We start from the raw sequence: 15,634 nt of genomic DNA, 5'->3' as shown, positions 1-15,634 counted from the left end.
GGTGCCTAGAAGGCACAATTTCCCCCTTATTAAGAGTTTGGCAGCATGAAAGCATCTGTATGGCTATTAAAGAAATAACATCAGGAGAGGCTGCACACACCGAGTGGTGCTAAACTGCTATAAAATTCAAATAGGGCTGCACTAGTACAGACCTCCACTCTACCTACCGCAAGGCAGATGATGAAAAAGCGACTCAAACACACAAAAAGAAACACATTGTGAAAATTCCCAAGAAAGCCAGTGCATAATTTTCGCATCTTCAGGCTGTAATGTGGCAATGCTGCAAAGGTGCCTATTTGGGAAATAGAGCGACCAGGGAGATTGCAGAAGAGCTGGGTCCTGCAGCAAGCAGGCTTGCCAGGGCATCAGTTGAGGATGAAAATGATAATTTGGTTTATTTGTGCTTTCTGTGGTGTCCTGCAACCTCTTGTTATGATGAAAAACATGGGGAAGAGGAAGGTGCTCAACCCTTCCGGCATGCACCTGCAAAGAACAACCCCACTGGCCATCAGGAGTTGACTTGCCAACGGGAAACAGAAGGAGGTCCAGTCCTGATGTAATTTATAATTGTTTAACCATTTTAAAGAAGCTCAGACACGCACTGACTCACGGCTCTGCCTCCCTGAGACCAGAGATTCAGACACTGTGGAACGGAAATCAATGTCGATGAGCCAGAGCTCGCTTTTCATTACAGAAATAATGAATAAACAGCTATTCCTTAAAAAGGGCAACAGAAAACTTCACAAGACCATCCACAATTTGAATCCTAGCCAGCTTGAAATATGTGAGTACCACAAGCATTTGATCTTTTATGAGAAGGGGAAGAATACTAATTTACTGCTGAAGAATATTTTGTGTTTTTTTTTTCACCTCCTGTGATGAATATTTCAGCCAGGGAAAATCAAATCAGCTCACGTTACTACACGTATATCAGATCATACCGAGATACCATTCAGAAGGTAATTGAATAAAGTTTTTAATCTTAGATGACATTCAAACAATAAGTAATCAGTTTTCTCACTATTAAAAAATATCACTCTTGCTTAACAGGCGGCAGATGCAATGACAGCTTTTAAAGAGATTGCAGTATTAATCTGGACAGTATGACAGAGCTGACAGTATCTCTGCACCGGTCTCCAGAAAACAAAGTTTGCTTGCAAATGTTTCAGTCTTACAGCATCTCGGAAGCTCACTGGGAAAGATCAGCTCTACTTGTAGAGGCTCAGAAACACATAGAAGGCAATTTTTATTTGCTGAAAGTCACATATTTCAAAAGGAGACAAGAAAATTGATACCAGTCTCTTACTATTTCACCCCAAACACCAAACAACAAGCAAAAGGGCAGCACCAAACAGCCTGCCTTGGGGCATTTCACCCTTGCCAGCTGTTGGAGCCCCCTCAGCATGCAGCCCTGGCTTGTCCCACATCCATCCCACTGAGCTGAGCAGCACCCATGCAGCTGCAGCAGTTCAGGTGGTGGGTGTCAAAGTTGCCTCTACCCATCACTTTTTGGGGCACTTCTGCCCTTCTGGAGATAAATAAATAAATCTCCTCAGGTCCATGAGCATAAGGGAGACAGAAGGTTTCCAGAGAAGGTATATTTTATTGGAACAGAGATATCATTAGGAAAAAAAAAAAAAAAAAAAAAAAAAGGAAAATAGGAACCAACATACGTGCCTAGAAGCCTTCCTCACTGCTTTTTACCTTAACACAGATATTGCAAACCTCTGTCTCTAGGCAGATGCACATTTAAGAAGTCTGCAAACTGGCTTCATCTCGCCCCAAGTGCTTCTACAGCACTTGCTTTTCTCCTGGCTTCAGAGAACAAGCCCCTTCCTCGCTGCTTGCCCTGTACATCAAAACATTCCCTGTCCTGCTACCTGGCACCAGGCTCAGTCCTGCTTAGCTGCACTTTGCCCCTGAGATACAAACCCCAGCTATGTCCCAGTGTGGCAGGGAAACCCCTGCAGAAAGAATTGCTCTCTGTTGAGAATGGTTAACAATCCAATCAGTTTGAAATTACCTGCTTTTAAGGTGCAAGGCAAAAATAATAAGTCAGGAGGAATTCTCTTCTTTAATTAACTTTGGTGGAAAATAACTTTGTCAGATCAGATATGGATATGTTTGCTTTGGTTCACTAGATTTCCTAATAAACACATTAACCGTAACTTACTATTCCAAGCTTAATTGCGCAGCTATAACGAAATTCAATAAAGAGCATGGTTAACACTTGCTAAACTGCAGTTGCTCCCGTTATTGCTCCTGAGACATTATGGATGGAGCGGCCAGCTGGTTGCCCCAGAGTCCAAGCAGAACTGGGACCTCATCAAACCACAAGAGAGGCAGAAATGGGGAGAGGCTGATATGTGCTTAAATAAACACACAGAGGGGTCTATAAATTCCATTTCTGTTAACACGGCTTCCCGTGGAGAATAAATAACATGGGCTGGCGTGCTGTGTGCTTCTCCCATCCAGCTGAGCTCCAACACCGCAGATCAGACCTCCTAAGCTCCCCCAAGCTGCACCTCTGGATGGAAGATCATGGCACTGCTCCCTTAGGGCTCACTCATGGGCCAGGAAGCAGCAATTAATTGTTTTACTCTGCAAGTTAGTACATTGCTTTAAGCATTTCTATTCATCAGACGGAAACATGGAGGGAACAAATGCCTCAGCATTCATGTGTTTCCCCTGGCAGGAGAGGAAAGCTGAAGAAGGGCCCCTAAACACCCAGCACAGAGGGATGGACGATGCAGGAACAGGGCAAGGGCAGAGCAGGCGAGGAGACCCTGCACTGAGAGCAGGAGGGAGCAGCTCTGTGGGCACCGGGTTTCACAGAGGTGACGTGTCCCACCCCAGGCACGGCCTCTTACATCCAGAGCAAGAAGAAACAGAGACAGGGGCACGAATAATTCTGGTTTTGTTTGACATGGATTCATATTTCTATTTCTCCGATAAGCTGAGCAGCAGCAGGTGATCCATATATCTATATATCTATATCCATATAATAACACGCAATTTGTGAGACGGGCATGTTCCTTTCTCTACCCTTATCCTTCAGCCACCGCAGAAATTAAACTCAGTCAATCAATCATCCTGCCATCAGCATCTATCGCCAGACATTAGCTCTGGCGATGGGCTGAAGTTCAGATCTAGGCCTCTAACCCCTGGCTGGTGCAAATGAGTTTACACAGCCAGTACTTCTGCAGTCCCCGGAGAAGCAATAATACCTACTACCTCTGGTTTAATGATGAGCACAGACTGCATTGTACTTTTACAGATACCCTGGAGAAAGGTGAGGGGAAAACGCACTCTATAAGCATACTGATGAGTTATACAGAAGAGCTCCCAGTACCTATTAGACCCTCTAATATGCTGTAGTCTATTAAGGGGAGCACAGACAGGGTGAATTACTGTGCTCCATTCATTTTATTAGCACCAGGCAAGAGGGGCTGTGGACAGGGGAAAGTTCTCTGACTAAAATTCAATCAGACAGCAAACAATGCACAGGATTTTTGCTGCTGTTCCACCCATCATCCCTCAAGATGAGAAAAATAATTCTCAATCACCTGCACTGGAAGAGAAGAATTACTGCTGTGCTGTGGCGAGGGTCAAGGGCATTTTCCCTACAAAACAGACTCCGATAGCTGCCTCAGTTTATTCAATTTTGTGTCTTCCCCAAAGCCAACCATTTCCCAAGCTATCCACTGCACATACCTTCAAAATGGTATCATTTGTTCCACTCCTTGGTAAAGTCCATTTTGGCCTAAAACAGCAACAATTTAGCAAAGCAAAATAAATTTAACTTCTTTGGGTAGATAGAGCACATTAGTCATGGAAAACCTGCAGTATTCCCCCTCCCCTCAGCTCTGCAGCCTGTACACAACCTCGGGTGATCTGAAGCAGTTATGTTTGGAAATCCAAGTTTTTCCACTATTTGGTGAACATTCTGCATCAGAAGTAATGAGAAAAAAAAAAAAAAAAAAAAAGGAAAGAAAGAAAAGAAACAACCTGTTTCTGTTGTGTCACAGCAGAAGGCCTGGAGAGCATCAATTAAGGTCAAGGGAAAGCTTTAGCAGGACCGAGAGCACAGGAGCAGTCAGCAGCAAAATATTGCCAATTAACATAAAAAGCGCACAAGATGTTCATTCTATTTAAGCTAGTTAAACACCGAGATTAAATGTTATGAACTATTAAGTAAAATTAAAGCCAAAATGAACTGCCATGCACGTTATGCCTCGCCTTAATAGTAGCTTATCAGCAGCCCTCACCGAGGAGCATCCCCCTGCACCCAATGCCACCTCTGCTGCCTCTTGGGGTCTGCCCGTGGGTTGTCCCAGCACATGGGGCAGCTCTCAGCAAGATGAAGCCCAACTTCATCTGTCCAAGCTAGGAACAGCTGGCGACGCATAATAACCAGCAGCCGTCACCCGACCATTTCAAGTGACAGTGCTCTTTTCAGAGAGGCTTTAAAATCCCCCCTCTCCCCATTTCCACATGTTCGCTAATTAGTCACTCCTAAAAATACCTCGCTTGCCCCGGAGACCAAGAGGATTAAGTCACAGATTTTTAAAGAAGACACAGTATTTTTATAGGAAGGGAATTTGGTAAATATATGGAAATTAACAAGCTCTCCAAAAAGGTTCGCTAATTTTAAATGAAGACTGTTCTGCATCACCAGCTGTTTATATGCACTGATTGAAGGCTTAATTGACAAGGGATAATTGCTTATTCTTCCTAATATATGGCGAATTACATTTTTCTTACTCAGCACATCGTGCTGATGAGGAGCCCGGTGACGGCAGGCAAAACATTTCTTTCAGAGTCGACTCGGAGAACAGGAGCAGCGCAAACTCCTGCGCAACAGCAGGTTGGGTGCCCCCAGCAAACCTCACCATTTGCCCTGAGCACCACTGAGAGCTGTTCTGAGCCCTGACAAAAGCCCGTGGTCTGCTGAGGGCTGGGTACTCATGGCCTTACAGAACAGCTCAGCTACCAGTGCGACAGAGGTGCCAGCGGTTCATCCCCGGTGCCAAATCAGGGATCAAGGCAGCACAGGCATGCTCTGAGTGCTAAACAGGACCAGAGTTTAAAAATTACAAGTGTTGACCAGTCAGGTGAAAGCAAGATTTACTTAAAGGAAGAATACAAGCCACAGAAATGTTAAATACTAGTAAGTTAGCAAAGGCTGATAACTGCTTTGCAGAAAATACAACATGAGGAATGAGGGAGATTTAAACCCCTATAATAATGGAAAATAATAAGTTTGTCCTTAAGATGCTTCACATTTCTTAAGCATGTTTAAAGGGTTTGAGGAGCACAAGTGCATTTGGAAATGTTGGAGATTAAGTTGGAAGAAGGCATTATTGCTGGGTGCCTTCAAGTCCAACCAGTTTCCCAGGCTCAGCCCAAGAGCAGCGAGATGCCTTCTGCGTTCAGCACCCCTTGTAGGGAGGTGCAAAGGTGCTCAGTGTCGGAGGAGAGGTTCTGCACAAGACAAAACTCTTCCTTGATAAAATCCTGACTCTGGTGCTCAAGCAAATGAGGTGAGATGGATCATGGCAGTACTTTTTGGGTGCTCTCCCAGCTTACCCACCCCAGCCCTGCTGATTTCAAAGGCTTTGGATGAGGCAATCATACTCCAGGACTATCTCCTACTCTATTTATCAGATTAGAATCTTCTCTGAAAGCTAAAGCAAGGATATTCCAAGGCTCTCCATATTCTGCATGTTCATTTTTTCAGTGAAAAGATATTTAACCTAATCCTTTTCAACTCTATCTCCAGCCAGTAATTGGCCAGGACTGGCAGATAAGCAGTTAAAAGTCTCCAGCTCCTTTTTCAGTTAAGGCTCTCTTGAAAATAACCTATATCACACGTAATGAACTTGAAGTAATTAGTGCTTATTCAGTAAGTTTCACTGGACTTAATTTTTGTTTTGTATGCAAACAGCACTTCTGATAGGTTGAAGTACAATATTTCTTAAAATTAAAACCCGCTGCTGGGAGATGTAATCTAGCATTTCCTTCAAATTAATGCCAACATTAGTGAGAGCAGTTCTTGAGCAACACTACCGCTCCAAAGAGCTCTTAAAATAAGGGATGGATAATAAGGTGTATGTGCAGAGGGCCGGGGTTCATCTTTCTTCCTTTCTACTCAGAGGGCTTCCCCTTGCTGCCTGTCCTGTCCCCAAGCATATCAGGGATTGCTGCTGAGCACACGCAGGTTCTTGGGTTCCCCTCTCCACCCTGCTATGGGACAGAGCTCCCCACACAGCCACCAACTGACCAAATCGAGGTCTTTCTGATAAATCTGTCTCCTCTGTGCACATTACACAACCACTGTTTGAGTTGCAGTACAGAGCTGGATGGCTGGTGACCACGGCATGTCCCCTGTTTACACACAAACACTTGAAAGCATCCTGATGCCTTTTCTAAAGAAAAATCCTTTGCACAGACTGCATTAGCAGTCAGTAGCAGCACACAAAGGACAAGGGCAGTCTGTCAGCTGTGTGAAGCCTTAGCCTGGTGTAAGCTTGCCCAAGTCGTTAAAGCTGGACAAGGAGTCAAGGCGAGATGCCATCAACTGGAACAGGTCTTCAAACAGGGCAATACCATCCTAGAAAGGGCCACTGAACAGCCCCAGAGAAAGGCAGAGAAGAGCTAACAAGACTCAAATCAATAGTCACTTCGCCTCATCTGTCCTTTTGCCTTGCCTACAGGAAGGAAGAATCTGCAGCAGCAGGAAAAGTGGTCCCAGGCAGCAGCAGAAGCTGTAGGAAGTCGTCCAAACCCCTGCATCCCTCAGCTGTTTTGCCCAAATTTCAGCAGTGGGTTTGCTGGGCAGGGAGGTGGAGGATACCTGCTTCACCCACCGAGGACAGGCCCTTATTCAGTGCCGACAACTTGACAGGCACTGCTAAAGGCTTTGCAACTCAGGAAGACATCACGACACCATTACAGGTTCCTGCCATTTAAGTCAGGGAGATGAGACAGGAACAGAGAAAAGCTGTGAGGCAGAATTGTGTCTTCGAGGCATTTTTAGGGCTCCAGCAGTGATGCCCAATTAACACAAACAGCCAGTGCCAAGAGCACTCCCAAAGCACTAGGTACAGATTACTCTGCAAAATACAGACATCAGCTCACTGTTTGCACGTGCTGTGCGTTCCAGAGGCTCTGCTGCATCTCGGAAGAGCTTTTTCCTTAACCTACTGCTGTAGGCTATGGGTCTAGAAGCAATACAATGGAAAGGATAAAAATGAGGATAACCCAAAAAACAATCTGCTGGCTCATTCATCAGCCAAGAATTAAGCAGCAATGGCTGTTCAGTTTGGTGGCTGTTGCTGTACCACTTCATGAAACGAGGCAATTTAGCCAGGATTCATTTGCTCGACAAGGATGTGTTTGTTCTACATGCTACCGAGGATTATTTGATATATAGCTGTTGGAGGGCAAATATTTTGAGAACTGCTGAGTGCTTCTGCAGAACACAGAAGCTGTGACAAGCACAAGATAAGGGTGTGACTGCGAGACACGGTGCCTCTCCTGCCAGCACAGGTCCCTGAACATATGTTGGCCTCATCTGCAAAGTTCTTTGTGCAAGCTCAGCTTCCTTGGTCTCCATCCTTGAGGTGGGACTTTGGTGCTTCCACCAAGGATGTTATTATTCCTGTCAGGTGTGGGAGCTCAGAGAGGCAATGCCACCAGTGCAGTTCCTCGCCAATCCTGCTGCGAGCTTGGCTCAACAACCTCAAGCACTGTGAAAGGAGAGCCACAAGGTGAAGCACCTTCGTGGTGCATGGAGCACACCAGCCCCTCAAGGTGAGCAGGTCTGTCAGGAGCTTACTTTGATCCTTCCAGCCTACGTTCAGCCAGTTCTGCTATCAGGGAGAGCAAGAAGGGAACAGGAGACATCAGCGAAAACAGGAAATCAAAGATGCGTCCTCTGCAGTTCAGAGCAGAATTACTGAGATAAGTCCATAACCTCAAGGGCTCCCCAGCAGATACTCCGGAAAATGAGTTGTGATGCAAGCTTAAGCCAAAGAAACCTCCCGTGGCTGTTGAACAAGCTCTGGTAGCTCAGTACTGTTAGAGCCCAGCTGAGCAGTTCTGACCTCCCCTCCCTGCCACATCTCACCATGCTGAGGTTAATGCCTTGCAAGGGGGCAGGCTCACACCTTTGGGTCAGCCCAGCTGCTTGCCATCATCCCCCTGCTCTACCTGGGAGATGGGAAGGCATGGGGTGGGGGTGGGTGTCCAGGTGACAGCAACACTACCTGGTCTCATTTTGTACCTTATCAATGCAAACTAATTTCTGCCACGATCCAGGTGACAGTAGCTGGTAGTCAGCGCCTGCAGCTGGTGGACCAGGAGGCTCAGCCAGCTTGTCCACACTGGCCAGGATGAAGATCTGCTGCAAAAAACACCCGGTGAGCTGGTAGAGAGGGAGCAGGAAAGGTTAAAAGACCACTCTGAGGCAGACAGGTTTGGCATTACAGTAGGGAGCCCCTGTTTGCAACCAAAGGACAGTCCAAGACCCAAACCAGCAGACAGCTCAAGTCAAACCATGTTGGTCTGCAGGGGCTTCTGGCCTGACCAGGCATCCCTGGGATCATACAGAGCAAAGGACTGAAGAAAGCTGAGAAAGTAATTGTGCCTGAGACCACCTAATTACAGGTGTAGATACCTGGCTGGCTTAAATACAGAGACAATTAGACTCAAGTTCATTAAGAGTCTAACACAGAACAGCCAATAGCTTCAATAAAAAGCCATCACTTTCCCCTTAGAACAATGGTTTTTGGGTATTCTTATTTTACCTATTTTTTTGGCCACCAAAATTTTTTAAAAGCAGAGAGGGGCCTTGTTAAAGGCATCTCTTGCCACACAGAAGCAGGAGACACCCTGCTCCTGCCACATCACCCTGCCTTGTGCACCAGCTCCACATTCAGACAGAAAACAGATATTTCAGCCTTAAGCTCATGGCAGCTGAAGGGCCACTGCCTTCATGCCAGTCAGCTCCTAAAGGCAGTGTTAATGGGGACAGCGCAAAGAGCTTTGAGGTGGGCAGGAAAAAAAATGGGTTTGGAAGTGCACTGAGCACCAGAAACATTCCAGGCTTCTGTAGTGGGAATTGGCTACAGTCACTGAAAAATAAAATAAAATAAAACTCGATATAGATTGCAGCAAAATGCATTGTTTGTGCTGCTGTCCTGCTCACGTGTCTCCACAGAGACTGATCCCAAAAACTGCCACCTGAAGAAAGCTTGCAGAAAGCTGGAGGAACAAGCCACTTTCCTAGGTTGTACCAAAGCTGCTGGCAAAGGAAGGAAGAAGCTGAGCCTCCCTCCTGCAGGAGATGCTGAACAAACGAGCCATGCCCAGCAGCAGGGCCTCCAGCCGCTCTGCAGAGCTGACCCTGTTCCACCCTGCTCCTGGGGGCAGCTCGTGGCACAGGTGCTGCCTCACAGCAGCACAGGGATGCGCTTCGTGCTTCAGGAGAGAACAAGCTGCCTCTGACAATGCCGAGAATTTGAATTCCTGCCCAGCAAATCATCCCCTTGAACGGGAACTTCCAGATCAGCGTTTATTAATTCTGGAGTGTGATTTTGTTTCCAAGAAACTTTGTCGGCTGCAACAATAAAAAAAATTGCTGCTTTGGCAAAGTTTCTGATTGAGGAGGATTCAAGTGACAGCACAAGTGTTTTGCTGATAACAAAATCATATACATTTGTTTTATAGCCACTGCTATTTGCTGCAGAATATTTACGGGATGTGCAGAAAAATTCTGTGCATTCAGCACAGCGCAAACTCCTTTCCCCTGTACAGGTCTTTTACCAACCAGAAGTTTTGTCTGGACCAAGCCCTGATGGTACATGCAAAGATCCCAAATACCAACAACCCTGCTGCCCACCCAGGGGCCAGCTCAGCCCTGTGCATGGGAGCAGAACTGCCCAGAAGTTTTGGACAGAGCAGGAGCTGCACAAGAAGTACTTGGCTGCATGCAGGCAGCCCCCAGCAATAGCACTGCCTCATCCAGCATGCAAACCCTTCACCAAACCAACCTGACCAGAGAAAATGAGCTGGAAGAACGCGTGGTTGTTCTGATTCTATTGCAAGGTACATAACAGCCCACTTAGGGCTCCGTGTCCCTCCTATATTTTCATTTAAATCCAATCAACATTAGCCTGAAAGCTCCTGTAGAAGCTGTGTCTAGGCAGTCTAGCTTACCCCTGTTGTTTTATCTGACTTCAGCCCTTTTTATTTAATACCTCTTGCAGTTAAGGTTTGGAGCATAAGGCAATTTCCAGCCCTGGCTCCTGCCTCGCTCGGTTTGTCTAATAGATCTTGGGGCAGCGCTGCAGATTACTTGATTGCCGCCAGATCTTGTGTTGTCACCTCTGAAAAAGCGTGTTGATGGACACCGATGACTGTGGGTCAGAGCAAACAGCTGGCAAATGGCTACTAGCATTTCTGTGGAGGAAGAAAGACTATCAAGCCTGGAGTATTTATCAGGCTGCAGGAAAGCTGACTTGCCTGCTAAACAGGGTGGTTGGTGCCTTTTTTTTTTTCTTCCATTCAGATGAGGAGGGAGTAAGGATTCATACGGCTGGTTGCTGGAAAGGAACAGCTTTCCAGCCCAGCAATAGCGGCCCTGCCTGAATTACCACTGTCCTGACAGCCAGGATATATTGCCTTACTACTTTTCTCAGAACAAGATTCACTGATTTGCATCTGCAGCCCCTACCATTAATCATTTAGGCCCGGAGATTTGACTTCCACACGTCTCCAACACAGCCCTTTGAATTCAATAGACAACCCGTGGGCAATGGATCTGGCACGTGGAGTTTGAAGAGCACAAACCAGGACCACAGCACAAGCTGGGGGCACTGCAAAGGGCCTGGACACCATCCCTGACACCTGCCTTCCTTAAGGACATGCACGCTTACTGGAGATGTGGAGGTTTTCAGCCTGGCTGAGAATCACAGCCCACCTGCACCAGGTCTGGATACCCTGTTAAACTCTCCTGGCTCAGAAGTTGTGACTTATCTGCCACCATTACCAAGCACAGCTGGTTTCTTTCCTTTCTGTTGAGCTCATCAATCCATAGAGAGGCCATTATTGTTATTGATGTGCCTCAGACTCCAGGAGTCCTCCGACTTCCAACCCCAAGAGCTTTAAAGTCATGAATTAAGCCCTAAGAATCATTATTAAAAAGCTTCATCCATTGCATTATTTTCATCCACCGTCTGTTTAAATGCTGTAGGCTATACTTAGCTCAAGGTTTCTCACAACAAGAGCTAGAAATGTATTTATTCTTAATGAAAAAAAGTTTAATTCATATCTATGCATAACTCCAGGACAATCGGCGCTCTCATTACGGTGATACTTGCAGTACAGGCAAGCTGCTCTGGTGCTCCCAGCTTGCCTTTGAGAACACCCAGCTCATGAGGGGGAAGGATGACAGGCCAGGACCTGGCCAGAACTCCCCGGTCCTGGCTCCATCCCATCATTTTTTCCCCTCCCACAGACCTTTTGAAGACAGAAGCAAGGCCATGCTACAGTTCACCTAAAGATTTTATTAGGATTAAGTTTCTTATCATGGGTGCTCACCTGCACTCTTCATCTTTTCAATCACCAGATCAGGAGGAACATGCACTACCTTCACTTCTCCACTTGGATTTAGCAAAATTGATCAGGAAAGTAGGAGGCTGGTAGTAGCCCTAATCCTAAACAGGAACAAAGCTAAACTACAGCTGATTAAAAGATGTTCCCCCCAGCAGTTACAGTATCTCAAGTCCATAGAGTCCACCCAGAAATAAGCAGTCTAGATTTTAATTACTTCACAATTTATATAGCAGGAAGTCTGTGGTTACAAGTTAGGACCCAATGTTCCTTGAAATCAGTGAAAAATGACCCTGAAGACCAGAACTGACCCCTGCAAGGAAAGAAGTTTTCCACTACAAATAGCCTTAATTTCTGTATGCTTTAGGAATTAAAGAAAAATCCATCCTGTTTCCCAAGCTGGGCAGCTCTTCAGTTTATTTTCTGCTTTATACAATAATCCTACTGGAAACATCTCTGTGCATACATTCAGTAACTATTTCAACACAAAAGGAAGCCCTACCCAATACGATAGATAGCTTTAACAAATATTGAAAGGATTGCTCTACAAATACTGCGGCCCTGCATGGCTCTGGGATTGAGAACAGCAGCTGGAAGGTGCCTGCATCATACCTATGCATAAAGCACCCCTCTTCTTCCACAGCACCTGCCCTCACGCTGTGGTATGCCCCTTTGTAAGGGTCACAACATAGTTGACAGCAGCAAAAAGCAAGACATCCACAAAAAAAAGTCACGAAGAACTTGAACATTCACATTCCTAGTGATTGGTCCACTAAGGAATGAGACAATTTGCTGAAGTCAGTGAAAATGGACTTTGTGCATGACAGTCAACAGAAATTTTTAAAAAATAGTAATTTTTTGTGTCCTGAGCAGCTTCATCTCACATGGATTGACTTTTGGGAAGTTGTGAACAGGCTCAGATGCTGGCAGGTCTTCACGTGAGTGGGGAGGACCAGGCACTTCACACAGCCCCATTTGCACTTTGGGTAGCAAGATGCTGGTAGAGGAATAAAGTAATAAATGTATTTTAAACTCCTGAATAAACCTAGGAAGTTAGAGAAACTTGCAGATTCAGAGCATATCCATCTTGGCTGAATCAATTAACATTTCCTGTTGTGGTACCAAGGTCTCCTTTCCAGAGACCACTGAATGCTCTAGAGCAGCTGTATCACTCACACAGGCACTAATAATTGCTTTAATAAGTAATATTTAGGCCACCTACCATGCTTAGCCATTCAGGACCTCAGTGCTCATCTGCTGCTTCACTGAGGCTTTTTGTTAAGGCACATCATGATCGACTGGAAGCTCTCTAGGGTGAACCAATTTCCACAGAATATGGCTTTAACAAATTCTACGTAGCCAACTGGAAAATTAAGAGCTGTCTTTTGCTCTGGGATTTATTAAGGTTGAAGTGGTCTTTATAAGTGTCTTCTCAACATGCTGTTGCTATCTAATCAATTGAAGATAAATTAAGGGTTTGATCAGATTTTCTTTCACAGGAATTGACCTGATGATTAGAGATGATGCCCTGTGCATTGCTTCACCCAGAGCAAGGAAAGCCCAGCTGTGGCTTGCTCTGAGAGGTCACTTTTAAGTGCCCAAGACAGCCTGACCTGACCCTTCAGAAATCACTAGCTAGTGCAGTTGGCTAACAGTAACCGTACAACATATTTGCTTTTCATTTGACTTGATTGGAGAACCAATTGCCGGTGTTTAAAGAGCTTTAAGCTGTGACAGCTTGAAGTGCAGATGGGCAAACTGGATCACACACACATACAGACAGCTCCATGCAGGTCCCTACAATTACAACATGCTACCCCAACCAGAGACACTTTCTGATTTTTCTTCACAAAAAAAAATTTTCCAAGCAGCCAAGGGTAGTTAACAGCAGTAAAACCCAGATCCACCTTGATGCCATCAAATTCCCTTGTCGGGTAATCAGATGTTTTCCAAACCAAGCAAAGATGCTGGAAACCCACAGCAGCCTTCCCTCCAGACTCTTCCTCTGGGTTTTTCCTACAGACCCTGCAAGTGAAAAAAACATCAGTACAGAAGCATCATCTGTAAACTAACCCATCCATTTCTTACTATGCAGGGCAGCCAGACAACATTAACACGGCTGCTTTGATTAGCTATTAAGCCAACAGAATTGTTGGACAATACCAAATTTAACCTGATATCCTTCACCCTCTCAGCTGCAGAGATACCTCTCAGAAATACAGGGGCTGTAAGTTGCAAAGATCCTGAAACCAGTATGTCTTCATTTCAGGGAAAGCACCACGGACAGGAGGAGATAGAAATTATTTTTTCCTGTGAATTATAGTTGACGAGAGTCTAGCAGATAGCCCCCAGGAAAACAACAACCTTTGTGTGTTTGTTGGTAGGAGAACAAGCCGATGATGTGACGGGCCACCAGAGAGACTAATGAGTTTCTGTAATTATTACAGAAGATCTGCCCAGGAGAAGCTGGAGATTAGTGTCACTGCTCAGACAGCAGTAGGGAACCTGAAAATCAGGACAGGGCCAGGCATCCCAAATTCAAGACAGAACGGTTACAAAAATGCATGGATGTTTAGCTAATCTCTCAACAGGAGATTAAAATATCTCACTTGGGTTTGTAAATGAAAGACTGGGGTTCAAGTTGTCTGTGACTAGGTCAGGGAGATTAACATCAGGCCCTGCCTGGTTTTGCATTGAGTCCCATGATCTGAAGTGATGCCTGTCTCCTCTGGCAACATAAGACAATAAAACATGTAAGCACCAGGGGAACTTTGCATATGATTTCCTGAGTAAACTCTTTGGTTAGTTAAGTGCTTAAGCCTTAGAAGAAGCAAGGCTGGAAGAGCTTTCCTATGGGAGGAGAGGGACAAATCTTGCAGAGTTCGTAATGCACAGGCACAGCCAGTAGCTGCCTGCTCTGCACCTAATTTGCTCCTGCTTCAATAACATCATCTCACTGCTCCTCTGATGCCCACCTTTCCCCAGAGGTGGTCTGAGCACACCCCAGCAGCAGCACCTTGCTTGCAAGTCCCCTGAGCAGGGCTGGGGTCCCTTCCCAAGCCAAGATGCTCACAAGCCTTCAGCTCCTTTGCTTTACCCCTGACCCCCAGACAGCAACTTCTGTGGCACCAAGAGCCCCAGTAACATCCGCAAAGCTGTTCGTATCTGTCAGAATATCTCCATGAAACAGTTACAAGTTTTTCAAGAAAAGGAAGGAGGGAAATAAATCTAGCATTGAAAAATTAAAAATTCAGGGGCATGATCAAACTAAATGAACCTTATGTTAAATTATACAACTGCAGGAATGCCAGCACAATTTTATCATTCATACTTAGTCTGATAAAACCCTCAGGCCTTTAATTTATCTCCACTCCAGCACAACCCTGAATCACAAGAAGGTTTTGCTACAGAGCAGAGGTCAGGCTCGCTGCAGAGTGGCACAGGCTGTAAATACGGCCAACTGGTCTCAGCCACCTCCCCTGTGGGACTGACACCGGGATGCTCTTTGCTAATGATAAATCAGAAGCACAGCACCTGAGAGCTCATTTGCTTTCATGCTCTGAGCAACTTCACTGTTCAAATGGGCACAAAACCATCCAGCCACCCTCGAACAACTTCATCACCATCAGGCAGCAGCCTCATTACCACAGGTTGCCCTGATGGATCCCAACAGCAGTAACAGCTCTGCTATTTCACAGGACCTCTGCTTTCCTTCTAGGTTGCTCTGAATACAGTAAAGCCCAGCTATTTACACCTCACGTCCAGGCTTCTGGAGAAGCAGGAGGTGGCACCACAATGCTGAGGAGATGAGAGCATGCAAGACAAGGTAGGGAAGAGAAAATTTAGGGTGCTTCAACTGCCATAATCCCAAAGGCTAAAACTTGAGAAGGTCCTGGGGCAGATACCTGTAAATTTATGTAAATTCAAGTCACGAAGCTCACATTTTCTGTGGCAGTAGCAATCACAGAATAAAGACAAATCAAACTGAAATGGTCACAATTAATCCTACCTGCATTTA

The 15,634-nt window shown here is 45.6% G+C and overlaps 1 protein-coding gene across 4 annotated transcripts in view; it reads right to left on the bottom strand.

Annotated features, from left to right (window-relative positions):
• Positions 1–15,634, bottom strand: part of MINAR1 (membrane integral NOTCH2 associated receptor 1) — a 60,251-nt gene that overhangs the window by 38,054 nt on the left and 6,563 nt on the right. Inside the window, exons 2-4 of one of the 4 annotated variants that reach the window (XR_014696857.1) lie at positions 13,524–13,641; positions 12,839–12,925; positions 12,007–12,613 (exon numbers count right to left, since the gene is read on the bottom strand). The exons of 2 other annotated variants lie outside the window; for them this stretch is intronic. The gene's annotated coding sequence lies outside the window, so the exon portion shown is untranslated. Of the gene's footprint in view, positions 1–12,006; positions 12,614–12,838; positions 12,926–13,523; positions 13,642–15,634 lie in introns of those variants that run through there. One more of the 4 variants, XR_014696858.1, reaches the window with a different exon arrangement.

The sequence above is a fragment of the Aythya ferina genome (assembly GCF_964211825.1).
Source record: "Aythya ferina genome assembly, chromosome: 11".
NCBI lineage: Eukaryota > Metazoa > Chordata > Aves > Anseriformes > Anatidae > Aythya > Aythya ferina.
Note: the sequence above shows the minus strand (reverse complement) of the source record. Positions and strands in the feature narration are given on the sequence as shown.